This window comes from Monodelphis domestica, chromosome 4, assembly GCF_027887165.1.
Source record: "Monodelphis domestica isolate mMonDom1 chromosome 4, mMonDom1.pri, whole genome shotgun sequence".
NCBI classification, from domain to species: Eukaryota; Metazoa; Chordata; class Mammalia; order Didelphimorphia; family Didelphidae; genus Monodelphis; species Monodelphis domestica.
The window spans coordinates 336622862-336629510 of NC_077230.1; positions in this window are offsets into that span (position 1 = coordinate 336622862).

A 6649-nucleotide genomic window follows, 5' to 3' on the forward strand; every position below is an offset into this window, starting at 1 on the left:
TAAATTAAGTAACTTGGTATTGAATGGGGGAAAAAATAAGCTAGAGTAGTCAGACTGATGATACACTTGAGACTCAAATAGAGGCAGTCAGGTTCACAGATTTAGAGGTGAAATCTTAGAGAAAATTAAGTCCAATCTCCACATTTTACACAGAAAGAATCTGATGCCCTAGGAAGTTAAATGCTTTGCCCCAGGTCACAAGATAAGGTCAGAGGAGAGACTTGAATTGGGGTTCTTTCAGTCCATTACCTTACTACTTCCATTGTACTAAAGTTCTGGATAACAAATTGGGATTGAGGGTTGGTGTAGAGAAGGCAACTTTCTCTTAAAGCATCTTCATGACCTCTGACCCAATGCAAGATACAGAAGTAGAGTGAAAAGAGTAGTAGGTTAAATATAAGGAGACCTGGATTGGAATTTTATTTCTAGCCCTGTACTAGCTATATAACTGTGAGCAAGTTTCTTTTTCTGTCTAGGTTTTAGCTTCCTCATTGGTAAAACACAGAAAGACATTGAGAGGAAAAGTCTTTGAACATTTTAAGGCCCTATAGAAATGTGAGTTATTGTTACATGAGCTATCATTAGGAATATCTAAATTGATGCCAGTAAATAAAACTGACATTTATACAAAACTTAAAAAAAAGAACCTTATAACTGGCATCTACAAGGCTCAGTGGATAGAGAGCCAAACCAAGAAATGGAAAGTCTTGATTCAAATTTGTCCTCTGTGACCCAAGGCATATCACTTAATCCCCATTGCCTAACCCTTATGACCCTCGGTCTTGGAACCAATACTCAGTATTGATCCTAAGACAGAAAGTTATGGTTAAAAAAAAAAGAACCTTACATACCCTATCTCATTTGTTTCAAACATCCATTCTATCTCTATGCTTGTTCATGTCAAATCTATCAAAGTTAGTCTAGTTTCCTATTCCTACCATTTTTCCCTGTGGCCCTTGGCTAGGTTTGGAATTCAAGATCACCCCTGCAAAGGCTATTTATTTTCTCCCAGGACACCCAGACTAGATGCCCAGAATCCCACAGTAAGAAGACTTCAGAAGTCAACAGGTCTAAATACTGCCCAGATAAGACTTTCTTCTAATATACCCCCCCAAAAAGAGGTCCTTCAGTCTTTGCCTGTAGACTAATTAACCTCCAGGGGGCAGATCCATTCCACGTTAGTAGAATGTAGTTTTATTTAGTAGAAACTAGTTCAGTTTTTGTTTGTTTGTTTGTTTTTTATCAAGTTTTCCTTACATGGAGATAAAATTTTTCTCTTATAGTTCCCACCCAGTGCTCTTAGTTTTGCCTCCCATGGTCAAGTGGAATAAATCTAATCCCTCATTCATGAGACCTCATGAACTACCAAAGTCACCTCTTCTTGAGGCTAAATATTCTCAACTCCTTTCTTATATCCTTGCATTATATGATTTGCCTGTCATCTTTTGCCATTCTGACTGCCCTCATCTGGATGAACTCCACCTACCAATGTCTTTCCTATAATGCTGTGTCCAGAATTAAGCTCTTGGTTTGTAAATAAGGCAAGAAGCCCCACCAGACAGGTGGTAATGCCTTTTACTTGACCTTATGATTGCAGGATGATGAATTCAATGAATTCTATTCCGTGAATCCAATGCAAGGTTAGCAGTCAAACTGGTTCAATGAAATGAGAATTCGCTTCTGGAAACCTCACCTCAGACTTACTACCCAGACTTTCTTTTTTCATATGTAAAATAAAGATGAGAGAGGATTGCATGATCTCTGCCATCTCTTCCCCCTTTAGATTTATGATCCTACTGTGATCCTTACAGTTCTAAATGTGAGTTAGATATAAGATGCACTCTACCTTTATGGGCCTTTTCATACAGAGCAGCTAATGATGAAAGGGGCAGAAAAAGTATTTTTGTGCAAAAGAAGAGATCTTTATTAATTGTCAAACACTATGTGATTTTGCCCCCTTTTGGATAAAAACTTTTGACATCTAATTTGAGTAGGAAAAAAACTTGGTTTCAATATAAATTGCTAAAATATGTGTATGAAGAAAATCAGATTTCAAATGGGATTTTGGACAATTTTGAAAAGAAAATTATCTGTTGTGTTGATTTAACAACGTGGATCTCCTTGCCAACAAGGTAGAGTGATGTCTCACTTGTATGGGAACAGCTTAATGCCAAAGAGGAAGAGAAAGAACTTTTTATTTGTTAATAACTTGAGAAATGTGAGTGTGAAGAAAAATTGTTCCAAGGACACCAAACAGAAAATGTTATGGGAGATTTAGGAGGAGACAAGATAGATACTTCAACTAATCTGCATATAATCATTTATCACTAAAAGATGGTAAAACTAAGAAAATGTAAAACTGTATAAACATTTGGAGTCTGAGGTGTGATTAAAAAAAAGGACTATCAAATTCAGAGGAAAAATTATGGGAGTTGTTATATATAAACAAAAGGTGAGTTACTCAGTATCAAGTAGCTCTTATTGAATTATAAACACTGGAGTGAGAGAAGAGTGAGGGAAAAAAACAATCACTGGAGCAAAAGAGAAAGAGCTTGTCTGAAGAACCTAGTTAAAGGGACTCAGGTGAGACAATATTTCAGTGGAGTAATTCCTGAATGGTTGGAGAGAACTGGTTTCTTTAACCAAAACCCAGACAGATCTCACCCTTCAGTGCCACCTAGAGTTGGGGAAAGGTGAGGCTTTGCAGAAGGGAATTTTGCTTTCTGCTTTTTGGCTTGAGAAGGAAATACTAAAAGACTTTACAACTAAGATGGTGGCCAGATGAGAAGAGATATATTGCTGTGACCTATGAATTGATTGGCCAGTTCAGCATCCTAGTGACCTAGGGAAATTACCTGTTGGGCTAGTGTGTACATAGCCCAGAGACAGCCAATTCTATGAGACTGTCAATTCTCTGACTTAAAGAGAACTTCTGTGTACATTAAGAACTAATATTTTCTAAATTCCCTTGTAAGAGTGATGGTTAATTGAAAAAACTTGTAAAGGCTATTTCTAAATAAGGAAAAGGATTCTCTTCACTGGAGAATAGAAAGGACTGAGACTGAAGCACTAAGCAGAGAAATATTTATGAAAATGTTCAATTACTCATAAATGGACCAAGAACATGGAAGCTTATGGCCTAGAGTTCTCACCTGCCCATAGCACCTAAGTTTTCCTCCTTCATGTATTCCTGTGCTGTTGTGGTCTGAGTTTATGTGTATTATTTGTGTTGCATCTTGTTATTTGTAGATTTGCTTTAATATTTATCTGTAATATTTCTTTTGCCTTATTAAGTAAATATTAAGTAGTTTTAAGTTTGTGTCATTATTTTGAGTATTTATGAAGATAGAAAACATATTGATTGGGGTCTCAAGAGCTAATGTAATCAGTAAGTAAGTAAATATTTCCCCTCCACAAGCTTTCCCTTAGAATTCTCAAAGTTTGAATGTAACTGTGTGGTAATGGTATCTCTGGAAACTTAGAACTACTAGTATGAGAGAAGTTAGAAATAGAAGCTAAATCTAGAGAAAATTAAGTACCAGTAAATGTTTAACAACTAGCTTCCCTGCCCCTCACTCCAAATAAATGCAGAGAAAAAAAAAAGTAAAAACCTTTACCTCCTGTTAGAATTTGCCAGGAGTCATCAAGTCCATGCCGTCTGACACGGTTGCAGGCGGGATCCAAGGGATTGCAAAGTGGTCCCCAGGAAGGATTCAAACATCTACTCAGACCCCCCCTGTGTGACTTCTCTCTTATTAACACCCCCCGACACTGGAATTGTTACAAGTAATATTCTCATTCAGTTCCAGGAAAACCCCACCCTTATATGTTTTGATACAGAAATTCCCCTTAGAATATTGCCAAGGGATTCTACCTACAAAATTGGACCTAAGGATTCCTATATACCCATTTAGATAAGGAATCATAGATGGGACCCCCTTTTAGGAATAGACCCCCAACAAAACTGTACTGTATGTTAATTGCCTTTTATAGAGAGGCTGGTACATTCTACTCCACTGAATTGTGTTATTAACTCTTTCATCAGGGTAATGTGTCTTAGATACCTTAGTAAAACATTATTGGATAATGAAAAATTATTACTGAAATAATGCTCAAACTGAGTTATGTTGATTATACCTTTTAACCTGAAGACTAGGCAACAATGTTGTATTAATTGTATCTTTTGAAGTCTGATTGATAATGTATTTGGTCAGTGTAACAAATAATTATTCTTAGCTTAACTGCATGTCTGGTACCTCATGGGTTAATGAGAAAGTGAGCTCTAGTTAAGCCTACCCCATGATGAGAACACATATATCTTCTGTAAAGCTTTGTGTTTGTTGTTAGCATCATAGGAACAAAGAATGTAGGATAATTATAGATTGTCAATCAAATGATTTGTTAAAAGTTAATGTATGGCCTATTCCATTACCTATAAGGAAGCATGTATGTTGAAAATGAAACTATGTGCCAAGTAGATGTGTACTCCTTGAGTCTATAAAAATAAAGTCAGCCGGAGCCTGAGCAGAGCAGTTTTTGTGATGCCTGGCTCCAAGTTGAAACTTTAACTGTTTCTCATCTTCTTCACACCAATGCCGTCATGTAGCCAAGGGCCCCCTGACCCCATGAGGGCTGCCCCCACCATGGCAAGAATTGATATTAAGTATCAGTTCTGAGGCAGAAGAGCAATAAGAGCTGGGCAACTAGAGTTAGATGACTTGTCCAGGGTCACCCAGCTAGGAAGTATCTGAGGCCACATTTGAACCCGGGACCTCTTCTCTAGGCCTGGATTTCTATTCATTTGAGCCACCTTGATGCCCCAAAAGAAACACTTTTAACTTTAATCTACATTATTAAATTTTATTCCATCACCTTAAGTCTAGTCAATAAGTCCAACAGTAAATAAAGTCTGATTTGTAAGTGGACATAAGTGCTCAGACTGAAATTTTAACAGTTGGATGGTTTGTGCTGAATCTAGCCCAACCTTCCACAGGTGTTATATACCTAAGTGAGAATTTTGAGTTCCTGAGTCCTAAACAGTGTGAGTATTATCTCTACCAGTGATGGCAAACCTTTTAGGGATGGAGTGCCCAAACTATAACCTTCATACTGCACATGAGCTCACCTCACCCACCTGTCTTACCCCAGAAAGGGGAGGGAGGAAGCATTCCCTTTGGGCTGCTAGGCAGAGGGGCAGGTGATGTGAGTAATATCCTTAGGAGAAGGAAGGGAGCAGCCCCTTCTGGCATGCTCCAGCATGGGTGCCATAAGTTTATCAACATGGGTCTATACCCTACTGTCATATCCATAATTGCCATTGTATTACAAATGGGAGCATTGAAAGTACATAGAGTTTGCACAGCACTGAAAGCAGTTGCTGCATATGTATCCATGAACTTTTTTGCTATTTTTAGACAAAAAACATTTGAATAGCAATTGGATATAAACTTTATTATTGCTAATTAGCGTTTTACATTTTACTACAATTTCTATGGTGCTGGTAATGTTCTGATGAGGATACTCTCTCTATTCAACTTGGCAACTGCTTTGTAACTTAGTTTCATAAATCGAGTTGGTGACTTACACATGTATCTAGCATATGTCAAAAGTGGGACTAGGGTAGGATTTGAACCCACACCTTCCTGAATCAGAGCCTAAATCTTTATTATACCATGCCAAACTGCCCATCATAGCTATTTTTAATAACTCACTAATAGATGAGTTAAATAAACATAAAAATCACTTACATTTATAGGAGGCATTCTGATTACAAGGAATGTTATATACATTTCATATTTGATTATCAGAATAATGCTGAGAAGGTAGTCTAAATATTATAATCTGCTTTTTTATTGATGTCTAGACTGAGGTACAGAAAGTTTACACAATATGAGAGAAAGAGATGGAAAGGAATATAGAAAACAGAGTATAATGGCAATATGGACTGGAGGTCCTCCTCTGAACCTCATCGTTTTCTGTGTCATCACATGCAGAAAGGCGGAAAAGAAGCCAGCAGGTGCAAGTGGAGTGAGTATATGTGAGGCATTCAGGAGAAATTCCATCATGCAAAGCTGCTATGTGGCCAGCCAGGTGTTTCCTGTTGGGGTTGGGGGCAGTGATCACAACCATTAAGCCAGTCTAAGGAGAGACAGATGATGATTATTTTGCTTTGCAAGCATTAGCTGGGCTTTGTAACTAGGAGATCCGAAGTCCTTGCATTGCAAATGGCCTTTGAGGTAGAATGAAGCTTGAGCCATACATTTCTGCCCTGAGATTGCTCTGAGTCTCCCCCCTCTCTCCAAAAACATTTTGGTGCTAGTAGTCTCTGGAGCCCAACTATCAATCAATCCATCACCCAGCAGTTATTAAATATTGGCTCTGTGCCAGGTACTGGAGTAAGTTGCAGAAGTTACAAGGAAACTGTGATGCTACCATACTGGGAATAGCATGAGTTAGGTTCAGACCCAGTTTGTTTGGGGATTTTTTGCTCATGAGTCCAATGTGCCTTCTACTATAGGAAGTTGTCTCACACAAACAAACACAGAAGTGAAAGATGAAGATTTATGAATATCACTGCAGGAAAAGTGCTGGGGGTCTGAGTTCTGAGGAAATCAATTCCACAAGTTCAGAGACCCTACCTTAATTCCCT